The sequence below is a fragment of the Podarcis melisellensis genome, assembly GCF_964234715.1.
Source record: "Podarcis melisellensis genome assembly, chromosome: 5".
Classification (NCBI taxonomy): domain Eukaryota; kingdom Metazoa; phylum Chordata; class Lepidosauria; order Squamata; family Lacertidae; genus Podarcis; species Podarcis melisellensis.
Window position 1 is genome coordinate 68,055,146 of NC_138537.1, and position 24,861 is coordinate 68,080,006.

Here is a 24,861-nt window from a genome sequence, read left to right on the forward strand (position 1 = left end):
TGGGGGTGAATGCTGCTTGATTCCATAAAGAACTGTGCGTGCAAGTTAGCATATTGGTGGCATATCACACCTGTCAAATTGAGCGGTATACACAACACATTGAATTCTACCTGCTGGAGGTGCTGTTGGTTTCTGCTTCCCTCACTGAGCAGCAGAAGTGCTTGTCACAAGACAGGTGTTTACATTCCACACAGTCTGTACTGTTGGAGGTTTTCCCACGGGAACGGGAGACTGGATGTGACGTATACTGGTTTCCTGTTTTTCCCTGCTCTTTGCAGTTTCAGTTTGTTATTCTCTCCGTGCTTTAGAGGAGAGATGACGCTTTCTCTGCTCTGGCAGAGGGAAGATGTTTTTCTGTAACTTACCAGCTTTGAAATGTAAATAAAGCAATATAGAGTATGTTGGCACGTACTTTTCATCATTCCGCTGTGCACTGGATACTGCTTATCAACAGGTGCTGTGGCTTGTGAGGTATGCTTTTGGTTCTGTCCTTTAGTTGCGGGGTTCTGGAATCAAGTTTTTTTTTGGGGGGGAATAGCAATGATCATGGGTCAAGCTAAAAAACATTTACTGGCATCTATATTTTCAGATGTGTTGGGAGGGGAAACTGTACAAGGAATTTATAATTCCCCATTCAGAATGGAGATTTCCAGCTGCTATTCCCAAGTATGGTGCATTACATTGGCTGGAAAACTAACACATAATATATATACAGTGGTACCTTGGGTTAAGTACTTAATTCGTTCTGGAGGTCCGTTCTTAACCTGAAGCTAATGGGGCCTCCTGCTGCCGCCGCACCGCCAGAGCCCGATTTCTGTTCTCATCCTGAAGCAAAGTTCTTAACCTGAAGCACTATTTCTGGGTTAGCAGAGTCTGTAACCTGAAGTGTATGTAACCTGAAGCTTATGTAACCCGAGGTACCACTGTATATACTGAGGACAAAGCCAATCCTGATGCATTTGACTCTGTTTGGTTCCCATTCATATATTTTGTAAACACGGCTGTGCAGGGCATTTGTCCTGCTACACAGCAGGACTCATATTGGAAGGATATAGAAGGATACCCAGCTCCGGAGGGTAGGACTCGAACCAATGGCTTCAAGTTACAAGAAAGGAGATTTCGACTAAACATATGGAGACAAAACTTTCTGACAGTAAGAGCTATTCAACAGTGAAACAGACTCCCACAAGAGGTGGTGACCTATCCTTCGTTGGAGGTTTTAAAACAGAGATTGAATGACCACCATTCATTGATGCTTTTAGTTGAGATTCCTGCATTGCAGGGGGTGGACTAGATAATCCTGAGGGTCCCCTTCCAACTCTATGATTCTATGTGGGTATAAATGCTTGTGTTTCTATGATGATGGCAATATGTCAGGACCTTCTTATTCACCTTCAGGAAAGACCACTACCTCTCAAGTGGGGAATTCTCTGTGTTGTGCATGACCTTGCTTTATTTCATCTTGTAACGTTCAGTTTTATTGTTTCCTACTTTCGAAAATATAAATAAACATTTGTGGGGGAATAATATACAGGTAATCATGTCGTATTTGTATGCTTTGCCCTGTGGGGTAAAATAACTTGTGGAGGATTTAAATGGAAATATTGTACCAATCTAAACTCACTCTAGTTGGTATTAACATTATGTTTAAACGTTTTAACATTTTGTTATATTATTATAATTATTATCATCATAATCATGATTTTTGGTGCACTGCACTATTTGGAAAGATCTGTTCGCAACAAAAGCTTAAATTTAAACCTATTTAGTGACACTGGAGTCATGAAAATTAAATTGGCTTTAACACAAGCATTATATCATAACTGGGTTTTGGGCTCAACTACAAAGCATTTATTCCATGGTTTTGAAGATTATATATTTTTAAAAGCCTTATTCAGCACTATCAAAAGCACTTCCAATCAGATTTTATTACAGAAAAGGAGCTCAGATGAAAAGTCTTTTGTAATCTCAAATTCCCTTCCTAAATATAGATCAAGAAAATTAAATGAAACTGGCGGGAGTGAAATTAAAAAAAAAAACAGAGGGGGAAAGAAATTGAAAATCACTGTGACAACCTTATTGTATGTGCATTTGCTCAGAAGTAAATCCCACTGAGTTCAATAGCATTTACTCCCAAGCACGTTTGGGTAGGATTTTAGCTTAAGTGAGGCAACATACCAAAAACAAGCATTAGGAAGGAACGTTCACTGAATTTAGTGGGGATTACTCCTGAGTAAATGCAGAACACCCTATCAGGTGGTGCTAAAAATAGCTGCTTTGAACCCTCAATCTACAATCAAGCGTTATATAAAAATTATGAAATAAATAAAAATAAATAAACCATATAAGGTAGTTTTGGTCTGTGAGTAACTAGTCCAAGATCACATGGCTGAACAGGAATTTGAACCTGAGTCTCCCTGGTGGCATTCTATGGCACTGTTGCATCAGCAGCACTGAGAACCAAGGACAATGATCATTGCGGGGGACCTGATGAACCTGCTGCACCGATCTGTCTGGTACCCACAAGTCATCTCCTAGTGAGCAACCTCCTTAGATAAAGACTGACCATAAATAGTGGACTTCTGAGCCTCTGCCCCCTTGCTTGAAGGACAGAAATTCTTAATGGTCCATCCCCTGGTTTGCAGACACGTGCTTCTTTGCCTATTTGCTGCCTGGCATGCTCCCTGAAGCACTGGGCAGGCATGGTAGTATGAGAGGCACTCAGGAGAATTTCCTTGCGGCAGTCCTGGCTTTGGTTCTTCAAGCTCTGGCTTGTTGTATGGGCAACCTTTCCAGAAGATATTTGTATTTTGAGGAGTTTAGCGATCTCACTCGGTTGCCCTCTTCCTGCCTCTGTTTACTTCCCATCTCTATTTCTTGTTAAAGTGCTTTGATGGCTGAGAGCAGCCTTTAATGTAACCTGGTGGAAGGAAGAAGCGATAGTGATGGGTACCTTCTGACCTTCTTTGGTGTAGAACAGAGTGGCTAATGAATAATCTGTACGTAGCTAGTAGCACGTAGGCAGTAAGGCAAACCATACTGGTTAGCTATCTATAAATCAGATGGTTTTGGGGGTATAGCTCTGAGAAGCTCATGCACGAACTGATGGCCAGAGGGTCCTGCAAAAAATGAAGACTGCCTGGGGGTGTCACTTCGCTGCTTCTTGGGGGCTTCCCAGTGGCAGATCGAAGTGCTTGCTTGGTAATGTATATAACGCTTGCTGTTTAGAATAAAATCTTTAATCTCACTCACTTGTGTTTGTATTGCTTCTGAATCTCATTAAAAGAACCACCTTGCATTTGGCAAGACACTTGTTAGGCTCCTTTTAAATAATAATAATAATAATAATAATAATAATAATAATAATAATAATAATTTATTTCTACCCTGCCCAGCTGGCTGGGTTTCCCCAGCCACTCTGGGTGGCTTCCAACAAAAGATTAAAAATACATTAAAACATCAGTCATTAAAAACTTCCCTAAACAGGGCTGCCTTCAGATGTCTTCTAAAAGTCAGGTAGTTGTTTATTTCATTGACATCTGATGGGAGGTTGTTCCACAGGGTGGGCACCACTACCGAAAAGGCCCTCTGCCTGGTTCCCTGTAACTTCGCTTCTCAAAGTGAGAGAACTGCCAGAAGGCCCTGGGAGCTGGACCTCAGTGTCCGGGGTTGAATGATAGGGGTGGAGACGCTCCTTCAGGTATACTGGGCCAAGGCCATTTAGGGTTTAGGACAACACTTTGAATTGTGCTTGGAAACGAAGGCTAGAATGTCTTCTGGCTTCAAACTCCCCCACCCCTGTCCAGACCAGAGAAAACCTCGGGGGGGGGGGCAGGGCAGGGCGGATGAAGTATCCCCAGGAAGTCATCACTCCAGGATGACTTTGTTTTATTTATTTCATAAAATTTATGCACTGTTTTATTGCAAAAGAAACCTCAAAAACGGTTTACAAAAAGATAAAATGAGAAAAGCAAGAAAAGCAATCAACCCTACTTTAAAACGTACTAAAGTTAACATACTAAAGCAGATTGAAATTACCTCAGCTTTCTAAGCATCTGAGTAGGCTTGTCTAAACAAGAATGTTTTTAGCAGGCACCAAACAGAGTACAGTGAACAGAGTTGATTGCAGAGAGTTCCAACGTTCAGAAATAGAGCCTTAAAATGGAGAATAATACAGAAATCCAAGGGAGAAAAGAATTTAAACCCCACCCCCGAAATGACAGGGTACATCAAATATTGAGCTAAAAATGAAGAAAAGGCTGATAGAGGATTGTTGATAACTGATCAGTCAAATAGGTAAGACTTTGGTTGTTACCAGTATGCTTGTCTTCCAAAACTCATACAGTATAGGGTTTGCAGAAATACCTCTCTACTCAAAATAAGGTCATGGTGATAGATTTTTCACCAAACAGCAGCTTTCTTTACACTATCCATGAGATCCTCGGGGATTATTTTACTGTATTAATCCAACATAAAGTTTTTCTGATGATCATCATGTGATTTCTTTATGGAATGGCTGCAAATTAAGCCCAAGCAGATCTGTTTAGAGCAGAATAAGATTCAAAACAACAGAAACAAAATACAGTATACTTAAAATCAATCTAGAATCGACTGCTACTGCAATGCTATCCAATGATCTTTAAAGATGCTAGATTCGCTTTAGCGGGGGGATGGGATGAAAGAGAGAGGAAAAAGCAGGCCTTGTTTATGAGGCCAGGGATGTCGAAAAGTAAAATAATGCGTGCCATGCATAAAACGAGACCATAAACAGTTGTTCACCATATAAACTGATGAGCCGCATAATATCTACACAGGCAAACAAAAGTGTCACAATGATCCCAGCCACTCCATGCCTTTCAGGCTCTTAAACATGGTTACATGCATCAATCTTTATCTCACGAAAGGCAATGATGATCGAGCCTCAGTAGGCTGCATCCCATAGGTGGGCTGAAATATGGGGCTTCTGATAAATATCCGGTTAAACTTGCCAGATGCCCTTGTTAGCATCACTTTGTTAGAGGATACAGACCATTCCCACTCATTGCTGCTGAGGGATATGTTTAGCCCAAAGATGTCTATGGACCAGTTGGATGCAGAGGAATGGTGGGGGGAACCACCTGGGGAAACCCCAAGGGAAGAAGGTTCAGGGCCCAGGGATTAGTGGTGGGATGACGATGTGCGGTCAGAGGAAGAAGAGGAGGGAGGTGTCAGAAGCTGAAGGGTAACAGGGCTTAGTGAGCTGGGTGAGTCTGTGGCAGAGAGAAGTCTAGAAGCGGAGGCAGAAGTGGAAGCAGGAGGGTGGAGGAGAGAAAAAGTTGGAGTACTAAATAAAGAGAGACCTTGAGTACTAAATAAAATCTGGCTTGGATCAACTTGCTAGAACTGCTAGCAAATCATGGCATCAGCTTCTGAACACCACAGCAGACTCCCAAGAAGACAGCAGGTCCTGGGCTGCAGGGAAAGATATGATTTCATTTGGTACATAGCATTAATCTGTTCTTTTATGATGATCACAGCTTGCTTCCTGAAGTGGCCCTTCTCACTTTGCCTAATGGGAGCACCAGCCCAGGTATGAATATGTGAACCAATAAGGAAAAGAGCAAAGCCTGTTACTGAACTGACTACACCCCACCTACCAAAAACTTGGAATTAGGGAAAAGGACTTCCAGGCCAGCAGACAGGATTTCCATCCAAGCAAGCAAAAGTCCCTTCCCTATATTGGTCCTGTGATTACACCTATCCGGATTTTAGACAGCAGCACAGGCTAACAATAAAATGTGGCTTGGACCTACTCAAAAAGTGCAATCAAATTTGGGATGTTATATGTGTGATGCTGTTTAGGAACGGAATCTAGCAGAACTTCAGTGGTTACATAAATATTCTCAGGAATGTGTGTCAGATGTATAGTTGTACAAGGTGAGAAAGATCAATTCCAAATCTTGCCTCCAAGGTAATTCACCATACTGTGAGAATTATAAAATGTTGAAATAAACGAAGGTGTAGGCCTGGGATAGACAAAACTGTGCCCGCCAGATGTTGCTAAACTACAACTACCATCATCCATGACAGTTGGATGTGCTGGCTTAGGACTGATGGAAACTGTAGTCCAAACACATATGGAGGGCACCACGTTGGCTATGCCTGCAATAGGCCCACAGTGTCACCTAAATATTTAGCACAAGGAAGCATGTCAGTTTGCCCTATTTGTTTTCTTCTACATCTGAATCACTCCCTGGGAGACAATATAGTCAGATTTGTCCTACAGTTCTTTAGTCACTCAATATTCTTTTGAAATTCTTCTTAGGTACCATTACCTTTGTTCTAAATTCATAAATTCATACAACAGTTCAAAGGACTTTTAAAGAGCAGCTTTTGTGCGACAATTGTATCCAAGGGAGTAGTATGTATACTCGATACTGAAAGGCTGTATCAAAATGTATCCCAGGGCATAAAATAATAGTCTTATTGTCTCAAAGAAAAGGAAACCAGCATTAAAATAAAAAAAACAAGAACTAACACAGCATCTTGGGCTAATTATGTTTCATGGTTTCGAAAATAATACAGCAGTGCTGGTAGGTGTTCTCTGCCCTTGGGCATACGGAACAACTGTCCCAAGCTCCAGGCATAAAGGTGGTGCACAAAAGACATCCTTTGCTTGCTCTTGCACCTCAGTCTCACCTGTTTACCTTTGCTGCCATTGCATGTGCTTCTATAGCTGCTTCTACCTGTACCCCAGATTCCTTTCAGTCACTTTGATCACATGTAGAGGAAATGTGCTTCCTACTTATTTGGTGAAAGAAGGGACCAGCCACCACATTAAATTATATCCACTTTTACATGGGAGTTGGGAAAGATGGAGGGCACAAGGAGAAGGGGACAACAGAGGACGAGGTGGTAGGATTGTGTTCTCGAAGCTACCAGCATGAGTTTGACTAAACTGCAGGAGGCAGTGGAAGACAGGAGTGCCTGGCGTGCTCTGCTACATGGAGTCACGAAGAGTCGGACACGACTAAACAACAAAAGTACCATTAAGTTCAACAGGCCTTACTTTTGAGTAAGCATGCATCTGATTGCACTATCAAGCTGTGATCCTTTAGCTGCTTACCTGAGTGTAAGTCACATTGAACTCAGTGGTATTTACATCTGAGCACACACGTGCAGGCCTGTGCTCTTGCTCTCGTAATAACTCACACTGCAGTCCTATGAAAATAAGGCGATGCTGGCTTGGGGCTGATAGGAGTTATAGTCCAACAACATATAGAGGGTCACATGTTCCTTATTCATGTTATAGACCTGATGTCATGAAAAACGTCAACTGCTTATATTTACATATCAAATCCCTGTGAAAGGAACAGGGGCAAGCCAGGGGAACGCTTATTAGACTTGAAATGACTTGGACCATCAATAATAGAATTGAGGAGCTGGAAGAGACCTCAAGGGATCTAGTTCAACCCCCTGCAAAGCAGAAATCTCAACTAAAGCATCCATGGCAGATGACCATCCAAACTCTGCTCAAAAACCTCCAAGAAATCTCCTTTCTTGTAACTTGAATCCATGGGTTTGGATGGTTTACTAACATCCCAGTTCTAAGAACTATTGCCTAGAAGGTCTACTGGAATGCTGGGAGATCCACTTAAAAATCATTGGGACTTTTAAGTCACAGTCTTTAAAATCACAACCTGAGGCTGGAGTCAAACACCCACTTCTTGAGGAGTAAGCCCACTGGGTATACTGGAAGTGGACCAATAGCAGTGGGGTGATTGCGCTGTAAAAACTCTACTCATAGTGCTTAGGAAATTAGAGTCTTACCATTTTCAGTAGGCTATGTTCTACCTATGCAAAAGGGAAAGGTTTCTCCATCCTCTACCCACGTTCCTCCACCCCACATCCAGGTAAAGAGGAGGCAAGATCATAGTTCAAGGACCCATTTTTGCCAGGCAAAAGTACCGTTGGATGATCTGAAGCAGAGCTAGCTATGGCCTGAGTTTGGCTAGGATCACATAGAAAGGTCTTCAGGGTTGCATGTAGCCCCTTAGTGCTTGAGGTTTCTCACCCCAATGAAGGCAAACCCCCTGCATCTATTTACACTAAAATTGGTGAAATATGTAAATTGTGCCTTATTTCATGTTACAGTGAACAGAAGGGTGAAGTGCTTAAGAAAAATTAATATTTTGCAATTGCAAAGTCATGAAACACGTACTTGAAAGCAAACCATTTACTACAAAGAATAAGTCTACTTCATCAAACCCTTAATCTGGTTTTATGCCCTAGCTAGTAAGAGAGAAAGTTAGGCTTATTATAGACAAAAATTAGGGTGGGGAAAATGCACTATTTTTAGCTTCCTGTTATTATAAGCCCCAGCACCTGTGCTTTTTGCAGTAACACACAGGGACAGGTGGTCTCTCTGAGCCATATGTACCAGGAAGAAGCTGTGTTTATGTATAATTTATTACTTCATGTATTCTGCTGCAGAGTTGAATGCTTCATAACTAAAGCATACAAGGATAGTTGCTGCAGGAAGGGAGGGATTTTCATTAGAAGTCAATTTTAACAGCCTCCACTGCCAAATGTCCTCTGATCCAGTGTAGGGGTTGGCCTTGCAGAATGAAGTTTACACTTCGCTTTCAAAGCTGACTAGTGGGATAGCTAAGTTGTGTATGTCAGTGACTGTGTTATATCATTTTATGTCCCAACAGTGGCTATTAAAAGACTTTTACAGTGAATATAACCTAATTATAAAATGTGATGACCGTACAAACATTTTTGCTATAAAGTAGACCAGATCTCCTACCAGTCTACCTGGGTTTATAATCTTAGATGTTTTTTTTAAAAAATGCAACAACAAACAAACCAACTCACCTTTTTGCCCATCTCTCCCCCCATTCCCAAATATGTGGAAGAACAAGCTAGTATACTAATTCTTAGATAAAATGGCATTGTAGCAGAAACACCAGCTGTTGGCTAAAAAATAAAAGAAGAAAATAACCTTCATTGAGCTGCTCCATATATGACTTTCAGTAAAATGTTCTTTTGTGGATTTTTAGAGAAGATTTGCTTTTTAGAAGAGGGAAGAAATAGTGGATGTGGTCATTTTAACTGGGTTGAAGCAAAATGCACTTTATGAAGTCCAAAACTAATGCTACCTTATTTTTTTCTTCAAGTATCCTCATGTCATTCCTTCAACAGATTTTTCAAATGACATATAAAGCAATATTCTAAGTATCTACGCAAACCCATTTCCCTTATATTTTCTTGTTGCTTGCTTTCTAAATGAACCATTTGGTTACAAAAGTCTTTGCATGATGATCATTAGTCTTTCTATAAACAACAACAATGAAAGGTAAGCAATGTTAATTTCATGCTCCGGTGGAAAACAAATGATAGAATTCTCACCCCTTTAATAATTTTTTTTGCCTTGTCTGTCTGGTTATATGTGATTCCATGTACACTGGATTAAAGACTCTGTTAACTTCATTAAAATTCCCATTTCCTTTTTCAGTGTGATATATTCAAGGTCTATCCATTTAACAATAATTCCAGTTTTCCGTATTTATAGCACAGCTTTCTATGTTATATACCAAGTTACTAACAGATTTAAATCAATAAAAATAGAGCATTAAAACTATAAAAGCAAAATATAAACAGATCACACAAGCAATACAAATATGACAGAGCAGACATCAGAAATGAAAAGTCTGCTGGAACAGAAAGTTCCTAGCTGCATGAAACTGTAAGCAGAGGAGGATTCTGGATGTCCCTGGAGAGATTAGTCCACAATCTATACTATTTATAATGGCATTTTGAAGGCTGCCATCATGATTCAATATCTGCTTAAAAGAATTGATTCATTTTGTTTCAACAAATAGCATTCATATCTACAAAATGGGGAAGTCGGACTGGTATGGGCTGAGCTGCCTGCTATATAGAAGAGAAACATTTTGGGTTAGGCAGATTTTGGCCAAGCTTCTTAGCTTATTTATAATTTCCAGTTATGCCAATGTGACCTTCATTTCCTTTAGTTAAGTGTGTTTTAGATCAAATTATTGTGAAGAGTTTAAAGCTGAAACACGCACATATGTGAAAGATTTGAAAACATTCTAAAGCTCAGTTTAATATTAATTCCTACTTAGGTAGGAACATTAAAAGCACATGCATATTATAATGATATACAGTACAAGTTTGAAATCTATCTCACTGTCATGGCTTTCCATCTCCTAGGTGTCATGGGGATTATTAATTTGCGGCAGTGCTGAAAATATATCTGTTTACTCACTGCATGGAGATGTTAAAATTCTAGCATAAAATTTTCACTGCACCCAAAAAGTTAACATTTCAAGAGTATTTTGTGCCAAATTTTGGGGTACCTTTTGGTTCTTCTGTTATTATCTATCAAAAATTATATACCACCTGTTGTAAGAAAACATCTAAGTGGTTTACAAAAATATAAAACACCTGTATGCCAGACATAAAACCAGTTGCTGTTTTTTGGCATGGGTATGGCAGTAATGGAAAAGTTTAATGTACAGTTTCTGGTTGATAAGCAGTTTAAGGCAAAGGAGTTCTGCCAAGGCTAGGGCTTTTATTTTTATTTTTCCCAATGTGTCAAAAGTCCTCCAAGGCAACTAATAATATTAAAATGAGTCAGAACAATTACCATATTTTAAGACCAGTTAAATTCTGGGTTGTCAGCTGACCAGGAAAATCCTCACCAACTGGCCAGCTTCTGTGCTTTCAAGAGAGGACTGATCTATAGAAATCAGCGGGTGAGGTTGTTATCCTCTGCCAATTGCTGATGATTCAATCACTGATAAAAGAGGCAGTAATGGGAATGTTTCAGAAGTTAGCTGTGTGTGTGTGTGTGTGTGTGTGCGCGCGCGCGCGTGCGCACGCGTGTGTGAGGGGGGTGCTAGCAACCATTAAGTAAGTTGAGGTTTGACTGTGGAGATTGCTAAACAGGAAGGATATGTTCACATTGCACAAAAAGCTCTGTTTGCATTTACAGAGTCTGAAATGTGAAGGCAAACCTAGACAGACAATAGCAAGGCCCTTCATCATTTCTATACCTGACCTGAACCACCTTTTACCCCAGGTTCCAAAAGTGGAATCCACTTTAAAATGTATCTACTCTTTCGTGTCTTTCTCTCTCCTCTTGTGTCACCCTCTCTAGTTTTCCCTCAACTTTCTCTTCCCCTCTTTTTAATCTCTACAAAACCTGACCTTAATGCAGCCACTGCATATAAGGTTCTGAAACTATTGAGGCTACCCATTAAATTAATTGAATACCGATAAACTAAAATCTGACTTTTAAGTTGCTCTTATACTTTCTGTCCCACAGTGAAGATCATGGGGAGAAAGGTTACTTTAAAAAACCGTCCTGCAATCACATGCACATGGGAAAACATCTCATAGTTGCACTTTATTTAGAGCAAAGACACACAATCTTGGCTGAGAGCAATCTCACTGTATCTCTTGTGAAAACAACTGATTGCTGAGTGTTATAAAAGAAAAGGAAAAGGAAAGGGCTTGGTTTCTTTGTTAAATCCAGGTCTTGTTCTTATGGCTTTGACTGGATCTGTTGATAATAATAATAATAATAATAATAATAATAATAATAATAATAAATTTTATTTATATCCCGCCCTCCCCAGCCGAAGCTGGGCTTGATTTGAAAGGAATTCCTTCTTCCTCAGAACGTGTTTTTAAAAATGCAGCTTCAGCCTATGAAAAAACTCAACAACCTGTCCATCATCTTCTGCTTTAGACTACAATACACAAAGGCTACAAGGTGGGTGTTTACAAAATTCCTTAGGACAAAACCAATAAATCTTGAACACTTTCACATCTGTTATGGCATATCCTTTTGTGGCCTAACCATCTATTTCATCAGGTGCATGGATAAGTTGGCAGGTGCATATATATCCATATATATGGATGTTTCATCTACCTACCTACCTACCTGTCACCTTAGGATAATACTTAACACCTCCCCTAATTAATTTTGTTTTATTGTTTTAGTTTGATTTCTATTTATTTCAGCAGAATTTTTTTTGCTGAAAAGTATGCATAGTTTTATGAGGCATTTTAAATGCATATTTTGTAACTTGCTTTTGAGTTATACAAATAGTGACCAGTAAGTTCCGTTAGTAACAACTTTTTACCATGTTCCCTCCTTGCCTATTGGTATCACAGTCTGGCACTCTATTCTTCTCGGCACCTGCTTAAAGACATTCTTATTTAGACATGCCTAGCCAGGTGTTTAGGAAGTTCGCATGAGGTGGTTAAAAAAAATTTTTTTTTGGTCTATTCTATTGTGCTTTTAACTGTCTGTACGTTTTAAATCATGGTTGTCATTAGTGATGATTTTATTGTTTATATATGTGTGTATGTATATTTCTAATCACCTTTGGGGGGGTTTTACCCCTACAATCAAGTGGCATACAAATTCCATGAAATAAATAAATAACACAAATACATAAATAATGGCTAACAGCGCAAGCCTAGCCATGTCTACTCAGAAGCAAGCCCTATTGAATTCAATGGGGCTTACTCCCATTGCAATGAAGCCCATGAGACCTCATGCCCACAACATATTGAGCAGCCTTTAACGCGACGCAGAGCAACGCGCCCGCGCCGGAATCGAGACGCAGCAGCGTCGCCAACACGACAAGAGGAAACTCTTCCAGAAGGAGGGAGGGAGTGGGCGGGGCAAAGCGCGCCGACGGGGCGGGATTGACGGCCCTCGTGATGCCATCGCGCCGCGCCCGCTGACAGAAAGGCGGGGTCGGAGGCGGGGCCTGGAGACGGGGGCGTGGTCGAGGCCGCCGCGGCCTGGCTTCCCATCCTTGCCTGGCAGAGCGGAGCTGGTCTGTTATTGCTCCGCTGCTGCCTGTCTTGGTCTTGGTCGCGCTCGACGCGGAGTCGCCTCAGCCCCGACCCCTCAGCCCAAAGGCTGCTGCTGCTACTGCCCAGGTAAGGCTCGGGCGGCAAGAAACCGACGGAGGTAGCGGAGGGAGAGAGGGAGGGAGCCCCGGGCTGGCACCGTATTCACGGTAGCAGATGCCGGCGGCGAGTCTCAAACGGGCTGGAAGTCTCGTCTGGAAGCCCCGCCCCCGGGTGTTTAGGAGCTGTTCGGTGTTGAGAAACGCAAGCCACTCTGCACATGCTCAGGAAGATTTCTCTGCCTTGTTTACGTCCTAGCGCGGGAAGTGGTTTCAATCCCAAGCTTGTCAAGCCTTGAACAACCATGTTTGCTCCCCCTGGCGCTGTCCCTCCCCGCTACATATTCAGGGATAGTCTAGGTTTTTTTTCATCTTCTAATGTATTAAGGGCTTTCCCTTCAAGCTTTCTCTTTATATCACATTTATAAGGAGAGAAGTGGCAGGAGGGCGGGGGGGGGGGTGTTATTTTGCTTAAGAAACCCCTTTGCCATGATTTTGGTACCCTGACCCCACCCCTTTGTTGTTTGACATATTTTATGGACGGCTGCTGATGCCTGTGTGTGTGTGTGGAACCTATGGTAGGCGATAAGTGCCTAATTCGGAATAAAAAGAACAGCTCTGTAAAGCAATTTGCACTCTGGGTTCTATAGAAGTACCGAGCTATGAGTATGATACAGGAATATGTTTTATGTGGTGCATCCATGAAATTACATGCCTGGTAGCATAGTGTGTCCCTTATCCTGCTTCCTGGCTCTATATAATCTGTTGTATATTCTGTAAGTGGGTTTAAGTGACACGAGGAAAACAAGAATCACATAAGCAGAAGGTTGTTTCTTTATTCATATTATCCCCCTCCCCTTTGGTTGTAGTATAACATATTTTAAAGTTGGGGGTATTTCGTAGTGGTGGCTGCACACGTTTAACTTAGCAATGCAACTCTACCTAGAAACTGTATATTTTTGCTTCCTCAGAAAGAGAATGAATGATCTATTCTCAACTGACCCAGAACTACTTTAAATGGGTGAAGTCGCCACACCCCCTGCATCCTAGAAAGCCCATTTAAGCCAATCATCTGTTCTTATGGCTTAAAGAAAAATGCTTACTGCCTAGTTCCATTTGTGTTTACTTCAGATGAGCTCCAGTGAGTTCAGTAGGACTTAATTTTCTTGTAAGTGTGCTTACATAGTTCAGAATTGACTTTATTTTAGTAAGTCTGACATATTTCTCAAATATATGATTGGTATGTTGAGAAACTTTTCTGCCTCTTGATAGGGTTTTGTGTGCTCACTGGTTGGAAAACGCTATCTCAACCACAGTGAAACTAATATGGACCCTCCCTTTTCTCTGTCATTATAATTGCCTTGTGGTATAACTAAGGTGGTCAGGTCTCCTTTATAGTAAAGAAGCCTTCCCTGACCTGGTGCCCTCCAGTTTTTTTTAAACCACAACTCCCATAATCCCTGACCATTGGCCATGCTGGCTGGAGCTGATGGGAAATGTAGTGCAGAACATCTAGAAGGCACCTGGTTTAGGAAGTCTGCAGCTAAGAGACAATGCTTTCCAGCTTATGCTCCTGTAATATTGTGTTTTGTCTGTATATTAAATCAGGATTGCAAATGTCACAGTATTTATTTATTTCACAATTATATTTTTATCCCACACTTTCCCCAAGGATTTTACAGTAACCTACATCTGCACTTTATCCTCACAAGAACCCTTGTGTACTTACTTGTGGAGCTGGCTATTAGACCAAGATCACTCAGTAAGCCTTGTAAGTGAATGGGGATTTGAACTCAGGTTTCCCCTAGTTCCACACTCCACACTCTTCAATATTTATACCCCATCTTTCTATAAAATATGCAAGGGAGATTGAACAGTAGTCAGTTTGTAACAACAGGGGAGGTATGGACCATAGTGGGATGAGTTTTCATAGGTAAATGAAAATGGACTGAGAAGACAGGGGTATCTTAGCCCTTGATAGACCAGGTTAATAGTAGCATACAAGCAACTATCACCTTACATCATGTTCAGGTTCCACTTTTTCTCCAAGTAGCTCAGGGTGGTGTGCATCATTTCTTACTTTTATCCAGTACTCACAATGCCATGTAGCAAATTAAAGAGATAGTGAATAGCCCAAGGTAATCTAGGGAGCTTCCTGGCTATGTGTGGGTTTGAATGTAGGTCTCTGCACTCATGCACTCTCACTTTTACCCAGTGCTTTTTTCTGGCGGTATGTGCAGTACTGACACGTTTTTTTCTGGGGGAAAACCCAGGCGCTCTCCTCCTCCTCTTCTACAGTGGTCAGCTTCCATGGGCAGCAGCACTGCCCCTTCCTCAGTGGCAACCGCTCTCTCCCCCCTTGCTCCCAACACCAATGCTGGCTCGACACAAGTAGTGTATCTGGTTAGGAGGCGACTCCACAACCCTTTGAACGTATGGCTGGCATATCTGCACAGGGCAGTGCATGAGCCTGATGCCAAAGTCATTGCCCTCAGCCACGGGTGGCACCCACTCAGAGTGGCTGCTCTGTTCTATTAGAAAACTCTGTGTGTGTGTGTTTTGTTAGAACAACCTTAAATCAAGAAGGCCCTTCAATTTAGCAAGAAGGCCAGATGCTATTACTTATTTTAATATTTTATAGTTAACTTTTAACTACTATAAATAGTTAACATTTGTAACTTTTTATAAACATTTACATATATTTAGGCGCCAGGCAAAAACATTCCTCTTCTCTCAGGCCTTTACGACCTTTTAAACTGTATTGTTTTTGTTTGTTACTATGTTACATATTTTTGTGGTTTTTATATTGTAAACCACCTCGTGATCCTTATGAAGGGCACTATAGAAATAAAATAAATAAGTGCAAGGTAGATAACACAATATTAAAACAATAGTTGCTTCCAGGCCTTTTGTAGTAAGTGACTAAGAGAAATAAATAAATGTAGACTAATACATTTCTTCTTCAGCTCCTTGGGGAGACAAGTGGGCAGATTCTTCCCCAGACCAGAATCCATCGCTATCAATCTTGTATAGAGAGAATGAAGGTCCTCCCTCTTCCTGACCAAAGATTAAAGAAATGGAATGTATTATTTGCCAGGTTTAGTAAGAAAGTCCCTTGTGGCTTTTCTGCAGCTCCTGCTTCTTCCTTTTGTGATTTGCAGAGAGAGAGAGAGAATTTTATGGGGGGCATCAATAGCAATGAACTTGTAAGGGTTATTTGGGATGGATTGGCTAAATGTTTACAGGGGAGTATCCTTAGATATTTTAAAATGAAAAAACAGTGGTACCTCGGGTTACAGACTCTTCGTGTTACAGATTCCGCTAACCCAGAATTAGTACCTCGGGTTAAGAACTTTGCTTCAGGATGAGAACAGAAATTGTGGCACTGCAGCAGCAGGAGGCCCCATTACCGAAAGTGGTACCTCAGGTTAAGAACAGTTTCAGGTTAAGAACGAACCTCCAGAACAAATTAAGTTCTTAACCCTAGGTACCACTGTAACAGATTTGTGCTTGGCGTAGCTTTCCATCATTAAAACGTGACACAATTCAGCTCTGTCTTTGCAGGAAGCATTAAGGCCTGGACTATACATGTGAAATGAGGCGACCGAATCGTGAGACTATAATGGAGTTCTGGGGTGTCCTGCTTCAGAGTGCAAGTGCCACAATCATTTTCTAAAAATATCTCCCTACGTTTAAAAAACAAACATCACATTGCTAAAAATGAAGAACTAACAGAGAAGGAAGTGGGCCAGGCAGGTTCTGAGCTGCTCCTTGCAGGGAAATGGTTGCATGTGAAGCACTTTCAGAAATCATTCACCCCCACCTGCAGTCTGCAGTAGTATGGTCTAGGAGACTATCACCTCAGTCTCCTTCATGTGCCAAGCAAATGTAAGCCTCATGATGGCATGCTTTTGTAGATTGCCCATTATCTGGCATGCAGGGACACAGGAGGCCTGCTGGAGCTGTTTTGTTTTGATTAAAGAAAATATTGCTGCCATTAGTAAGAGAAATACAGCAGTGGTAGTTACTCTCCTAATTTACCCAGAATGCCATTGGGTCCTGACATTTTCTTGTGATCTGCAGATAAAGGGTGGTATATAAATTTAATAAATAAAAATAAGAATAATGACATCCATTCAGATGTTAAGTAGATTTTAATGGGAGCTAGGTTTACATATGATGATCTTTACATATGATAATTGTCTTCTGAATGCCTTCCAGGACACATCTTGAGGTCAGACTGGTAGTGCCAGGGTCAATAAAGTTCATAACGAAGGTTCTCTTGTCATATTAAGTTATTCCAACCTTTTTACTCATGCCATGACCTACAGTAATAAATCATAGAAAAAGTTCAGATCGACACACATCTATTCACAGCACCATCAATAAATTCACTCTTCATGAAATCAATGGTATATTAAACGTCTTTCATTTTTCCTCTTCTCTTTCTTTCCGACCCACTCAATTTTCCTCAGACATACACTCATAGCACTTGCTAGCTACAGCAACTTTTCAAGCCTACTCAAGACTGCAATTTAAAGACATAAATTCTGCTTCTTTGATCTGTATTTAACTCTTAACAGCATACCCATTGTTCACAAGAGTGTCTGAAGTGGTTACATTGCTAATGAATTTTGTTTGTTTGTTTTTGCACGATTCCAGCTTCCAATTCAATTCTGCACCATTTTACAGAGGTAGAGATCATTGGACATTGCCTGCTTTTTGGTCTGTGCTTAGGATTGCAGAGGAAACCTCTGGGTTGAAAATTGCTTTGTGAATAAGAAGATTTACTGAGTTATTTGCGAGGCTTAGTCAGAAAATGGGATATAGATTTTGTACATTAATTACTTTTTTTCTTGATCGATAATTTGATTTTCATCATGTTGGCTGGGTTTGTCTTCAAGAAATTATAAATAAGTGCTTAGCTGTTTGGATGAGAAGAATGAGTCATGTGTGAAAATTCATCATTTTAAAAATCGTATAAGCGTAAAAGGTTTAATTAGAAATAATAAAACACCTGTTACTTATGGAAGAAAGCATATGCAAAGGTTTATTCAGATATTCTTTACTGTTTTGTCTTTAATATAACATTGCCACTCTATAGTCATGCTAATTGTCTTGGTGCCACATGGCTCAGTTTAATAGTAAATTAGCTCCTTCAATAGTAGAATTTGCTGGGTTGCTATTTAGTAAACATAATGAATTACACTCCTTAAATAAAAAAAAAAGTTAGTGGTAATGCAGACATCTCTTGTTGACTTAGCTTTTCTCACAGAAGCAAAGGATCACAAGGTATAATACAAAACTAATCCTGTCTTATGCCTGGCCCTGCAAAATGAAAGAAATTGAGGTTTAGGCTGCTATCCTGTAGCACCTAAACTTGGGAGTAAGTCCCATAAAACTCAGAAGCACTCTGCTTCTCAGTAGAAATGTGTATGAGATTAGGCTGTTTAATTTGGAAGTGATTTTAGCTATACTGGAAAACTGTTGTATGCTTGAATTGCACCTCCAGCAAGGATGAACAACCTCAGCTTAAAGTGCTGCATGGAAATGGCACTTGAGTTCAACAGGGTTCTGAGGCAGTGAACAGAGTTGGGGCTTGCTGTGAAGACTTGGCCCATTGTCTTATCCTGATTAACAGTAATTCTGGTAAATACTGAAGCAGTTGTGGAACTCAGTCTTGTTTTTAAACATGGAACACATTTACTCTTCTTCTGCTTCTCTGTTCTTTAACATGGAAAAAGAAGGTTGAGCTGTAAGGCAGGTACATGGAAATGCATTTTTATTTTTACTGAGAGTTGGATTTAGCCCCGTGATTAATCTTAATCATCATAATAATGCAATGCTACTTAGCCTTTGTAGAGTGCTTTCAAGTGTTCAGTTCACATGCATTGTCTAGTTGTAATCCTTAGCAACCTGGCCAGATCAGCCAACATTTATTACCCCCCCCCCCCAATATTGGGGAGCATTTGAAGAGTGGAGTGTTTGAGTAGGCAATGATGGACTTAACTTAGAGTACGCCAATGTGGCTGCAAGCTTATTGGCAGTAATGGTCTCTGTGACTGTGTTTTAAATAGAGTGGTGGACTGTGGGAAATAAGCTGTGGGTGTAAGAATGCAACAGTTTCCAATCCGACTGGCCTTTGTCACAATCAGTGCTGTTTCTGTTCTGCTGCAGTTTGTTTCCCCCCAAATGCTACCCTTTTTGTCTCACTGTCCTCTATTTAATGTACTTTGTTATTATTTATGTAAGTTACAAATTTAATGCAATTAATGATGCAATTGTTTCCGTAGCATTCTTTTCAATGCAAAGGAAACATGATTCAATTGGAAACAGGGGAGTCATGAATTACATATTGTTTGTGGACTGAAAACAACAGCAGCAATTTCCATTTGGTATTTGCTTGATCAATTTCCATTTCAGGCATAGGATGACTTAGCAAATGCCAGCAATTTTCACTTCTGTTTGTGTTTTCGTCAGAATCCTCTAGCATCCCTAATTACAGCTAATAAATTTCAGGTGGGCATTGTAATAAGTAGCTGCATACTACTTTGATTTGAATGGTTATCAGCAATGTTAATTACATAGTGCCTTGAAGGTCTTGCCTTTCTAATTGGTGCTACATCCATGTGACTTGAGTTTAGATAACCTGATCCTTAATATGTTTTAGCCAAAAAAAAAAGTGGGTAGCATACTTGTGTTCTCACTTATGTCAATCAATCCGAGTTTTGTTGGCTGACTGATGCAGTGCTTTACTGAGAGAGATGGAAATAGCACTAGGGATCTTGAGCCTGTTTGTCTTCTTATATAATTTAGGTTTAATTGCATTATGCATTTGAAGCTGCTGGTTTTCAGAGCAGGTGTTCTCTAGGAAAGGTGTCCCCTCAAGGCCACAGCAGAATCTGCTGGACCCAAGGAGATAATAAGTTGTCCTAGGTGAAAGGATGAATAAAATCTTGGCATCTGTCATTTTAGATCTCATGCCTGGGGCAGAGGCTGATGACAGGAGGCAAGGCTATGCATATAATAGCTGGGGGGGGGGTTAGTTGTGGGGTGGTAGTGGCGTGGGTTTCTGATGGGGATCAGGCAGTGATTTAGATGGAGTGATGGCTTTCAGGCTTTCCCCCTTGGTTGGAATTAGTATGATGAAATATTAGCTTGAGCACCATCGAAGAAATTATGCTGGTACAAAATTTCATCATCTTCAGAAATGTAATTCAGATTAATAATGCAAGCACTGTGGGCAATCTTTTACCTAGTCATGCTGAAAAAAAATGTCAAGGTGAGTGAAGGCGGCAGTGAAGCAGTCCTGGGAAAGACAGCTCTGGGCAACTTAACCAGCAGCGACAATCTGTCTTGCCCACTGCTACCCACTCAGACACATGAATTGCTGTGCTGAAGGTTGAGATCTGTGAATTGCAAGTGTTGGGTGTCCACATCATAGCTAAATTAGCTCTCCTGCAGTTGGTTTCTGTTGTTGCTTCTGCCTTCTACAAATACATTATATCAGCGCCTCTATGCTGCTGCCCCATTTCATGTGAATGTGCAGTTAATTCTCATTTGTGGTATCTGCACAATGGAGTTTGGGTGCAGGTTTGACTTGCTCCACTTGAAACTGACCAATACTGAAAAAGATATTAAAACTTGAACGCCACATGTAAATCTTGAAAGGCTTGACCGTTGTGGTGGTTGAACAGGATACAGCAGATGCTGTGTTGTTTGCTTTCCTTGCCTGTTATCCTGCTTCCCCCCCCGCCTTTTCTTTGAAAATACTCCACCATAAATCAAAAGGCTATGCACCTGTGCATGATCACCTGTCTTCAGTTGGGTCACAGATTCTGTTTCCTTTGTTTGAGAGTCATGTTGTCTCATTTGCAGCTACTCCAGCTTTGTGCCATCTCAGTCAGCTATGAAAGCTAAAACAACCATGGATTTTCCTACCCTGATCCTACCCCATTTGCTTTGGAGTTGGTGGAGTTGTGTTTTTCTAGCAGGCAGAATGGTAGTGCAACTGGCATAAGAGCAGCGCAGGATAATCCGCAAAGTTGTGCTCTTTTTCAGCTACTTCACCCTTGTATTGTTTGGGGAGAGGCTATTTTGCCTGGCAGAAATAGGTAGAGGTTAGAACCTCTACACAAGGTTAGAACCAGAAACCTGGGAAGACACAAACACACTATTTTCAGCACTCACAATAAAATAAATTGTGCATATCCTGCCGTATGAAGGTCACTTCCAGAATACCTGCTTATTGAGCGTTCATCCTGATTTGCGGAGAAGTTTAAAGACATTGCATTGTTACCCCACAGTTTCCAGCACATTTTCCCATCACTTTCCTTATCTCAAAAAGTCCAGAGGCTGTTTTTGGAAGCAAGTTTCTTGGGCAAGATCATCAAATGCACTTTAAATGCACAGCTTGAATTTGCTGGTATGCAGCTAAATTCTGCCCACAAAATAACAGTCTGGAAGTGCACAAGGCAGAGCTTTCCAAACTGTCTGTCACGACCTGTTAGTGTGCCAGCTGCAGAGTGTAAATGTGTCACACGGATGATCACCACACTCCTCCCAGGGCTGGAAAGGGGTTAGTTTAACCTCCGGTTTGCTAGTTAAACTGAATTACTGTGTTGCAACATGATGCATGTCTAAAAAGTGTCACCAACATGAAAGGTTTAGAAAGCTCTGGCCTAAGGCCTCAAAAGTGCATGTGAGGTCTAATGAAGAGACCTGACTGGAACTTATACTATACCGTATTGATCTTCTTCTTATCCTCTGATTACTTTTTCAGACCGCCGTCCCGCTTGCCCAGTTTTCCCTAGCTGTGAGGGCTAGAAACTTTGTAAACTTGCATTTCAGAAGGAAACTTGCATATGGCTGCAAAGCAATTAAAATTGGCAAGAAACACAGAACATTTTGTTAAATGCAGTATTTGGGTTGTTGTTTTTTAATGGCGTTAACATTCTTTTTAACAGCCTTGCATACATTTTCCTTTTTCTCCCTGCTGACACTAATTGGCTTCTGAATTCTAACTGAGATGAGCATGTAGTTTTCCGAAAGTGTATATTGCACACAGCATCTAGTATTGCTGATTAGCTCTCTTGGGGGCACCTATCGTACAGTGATCATCTTCTCTGATCTGTCACTGGTTATGAGCTTTAAAATGAGGAGAATATTTAATGCTTTATTAAACCTAGCGGGCAATGCTATTCTGAATTTTGAATAGATGAAAAGAGAGATGAAAAGAGAGATGTAGTGTTGAGATCCCTGGAAGTAGGAAAGTGGGGAAAACCAGTGCCTGATAATACTGGGCTAGATGGACTGTTGGTGCAGTGCAATACCAGGACAAAAATTATTGAGCTTTTTGTGGGACACTGAGCAAGTTCATTCCTCTCTATATGTCTTTTCCCCAAACTCCACAATAGCCACCTATATTTTGTAACGTGAATATCCATGTGTATAGTATAGTATAGTATAGTATAGTATAGTATAGTATAGTATAGTATTATCAAGAGTGATTAAGAGTGAAATTAAAAGTGAAGAGCAAGCCAAACTTTGTGGACCACTAAGCAGTGGACATGTTCTCCTTGACAGTGCACCTGTGAAACACGGTGTGATGTCAGTGACATTTCCCTGCTGCCACCTTCAACTCCAAGCTCAGAAGCAGGAAGGGAAAACTGGGTTTGCCTTGGCTTTGTGTTTGTTGGCTACTTGGGGCACCTAGGGAGTATGGTACCAAGGCATCTCTGTTACATCCCACCCCCTGGAGCCAGAACAGAGTGATGGACCACATAGCCAAGTCACACACTTAATTCAAAAACATTTGGGAGTGGTGCTGTGGTCATCCTCCCACTTGCAGCTCCAGGCTGTGGAGGTGGATCTGGACTTGTGGCACTCGCCAGGACAACAGTGGTGAATGAAATTGTTAAGACACTGGATTATGTGGTCATTAATGAAAATAATTCCCAAGGAACAATTCTGTTGCATAGGTCCTATGCAAATATTTTATCAAATGCACTGGACATCTAGTGGGTCCAGAGATGGGGCAAGGAAGCAGGTGTGTGGAATGTGATTCTGTTCCCCACTGCATATAGGCTTGCTGCTTAGCGCCTTCTCTAAACCACCTGCTCTTTCTTTTACATGCAGAAGCCATTCAAATGCTACCATTTCTTGAAACCCTGGAAGAGGACAAGTTTGATTTTAATTTTTGTTTCTGTTCTTCAAAACATAGATTTTTTAGCCCAGTTATTCTGACTAAAACTAACTTCTTCTCCCTGCTCTGCAAATCCCCAAATCTCAGCAGGGATGAAGCACAGGTGGAAGAAAGAACGAGGGGCATGCCTCTCTTGACCTGTTTTGAGCTGCCTAGAAGTTGACTATTGATCTCAGCCAGTTTATACACTGAGGCTAAATACTGCTTGGAGAGCACAAGTATTCCTTGACTTTTTAAAATTAGCTCTTTATATTGATTCTTAACCAGCCTTGCTGGTTTCTATCTGCTACTATCCACCATCACTGCTGTGTTCCTAGTACTTAGAAATGTACAGTACAGTTTAGAGGATACTTAACTTTTTCCTCACCACTTTCCACTGTTAACTTTTTCCTCACCACTTTCCACTGGAAATGTTCTTGGTCAACCAGCTTTTGGCATGCTGGTCAGATGCTTTTGGCATGCTGGTCAGTTTTATGTGGTGAACCTTGTTCAGGGCTTTTAATTTGCTAAGCTTGGTTTTAATGCGGTTTGGTTGTTATACTGTGTTTGTGTGTGCTTTGGATTTTAGCATTTTGATGCTTATAAGTTACACTAATACAAACACATTAGAAAGAAGGGATATAAAAAATTGAATAACAGTAAATAAATGGAGTGTTGTGCTTGGACTGGAGAGACATGAGTTCAGGTCCTCATTCAGACACTAAACTCACTGGTTGACATTCCATTTCTGCGTTATCTACTTTATAGGGTTTCTGTAGGTATACCTTGCTTCAATGATCCCAGAGAAAGATGCCCCCTCCCAGTTGGTCAGCAGGTATGACCTGAGCCCTGCGTCTCCACTTCTTCAAGAATTAAGCCCCATGCAAAAGTTACATCCTTTCTGTACACACCAGGTTTGAGGAGGCTGCTGAAGACGAGAATGCTGTCCCCCTTTATTTTGTACCTGACTTTCCCTCCCTTCAGAAAAGCTGCTTTGATTTGCTCCGCTGTAATGCATTTTTCGATTCTGATCTCCAATGCTGACCAAACAAGGCTGCCTGCAAAAACTGCAGTGCAGGGGCATGAGCCTTGCTAGAAAAGAATGCAACAGCTTCTCAATGGGCAGGGACGAGCTTTGCTTCTTTAGAAAACAACGCACCAGCTGCTGCTCAGGGGCTCTTGCATTTTCGATTCAAAGGACCTAGTTTAGTAATGGGCCTAACGTAGCATCTCTGGGGGCTGTTCCATTCAAAAATTGTTGGCTTTCCTCACAGTTAGCCCTTTCTGCTGCTGTGTTCTTTCTTTCCTGCATGGGGAAGATCACTTGCGCTAAGCTTGTTCAGTTTTTTCATGGTCTACTTATGATAATTTTACTTGTGGTGGGTGTTCGTTATGACTTCCTAGGGTATGTGTGTATGTGTATCTCTGGCAATAAACTGCCTGGGCTAGTTCAGATGTAAGGCTGCCCAATTGCTTAATCATGGTCAAGTACCGGTAATTGGGTGCAGGCTGCAAGATAACATGCTCCTTCCTTACATCATCTGGAGTGCAAATTCCCCCTTTAGGCCATTACTGACTAGCTGTTACATGACATCGGTGTGAACTGTAGTTAATTAACCAGAGTTCTGCTTATCCGATGATCTGACACCTCGGTTGGTTTCAGATGCTAGCTTAAGAGAGAACCCAGCTCTAAGCATGGTCAGACTCTGCAAGAGTAAATGAGTTCTGCCAAAGGAGAAG

General features: G+C 41.1%; 1 protein-coding gene across 1 annotated transcript in view; it reads left to right on the top strand.

Moving 5' to 3' along the window:
• The first annotated feature begins 12,832 nt into the window (after positions 1-12,832).
• The window catches only part of MICU1 (mitochondrial calcium uptake 1), a 134,254-nt gene continuing 122,225 nt past the window's right edge, over positions 12,833-24,861 (top strand). Inside the window, exon 1 of the mRNA XM_081913160.1 lies at positions 12,833-12,969. The gene's annotated coding sequence lies outside the window, so the exon portion shown is untranslated. The remainder of the gene's footprint in view (positions 12,970-24,861) is intronic.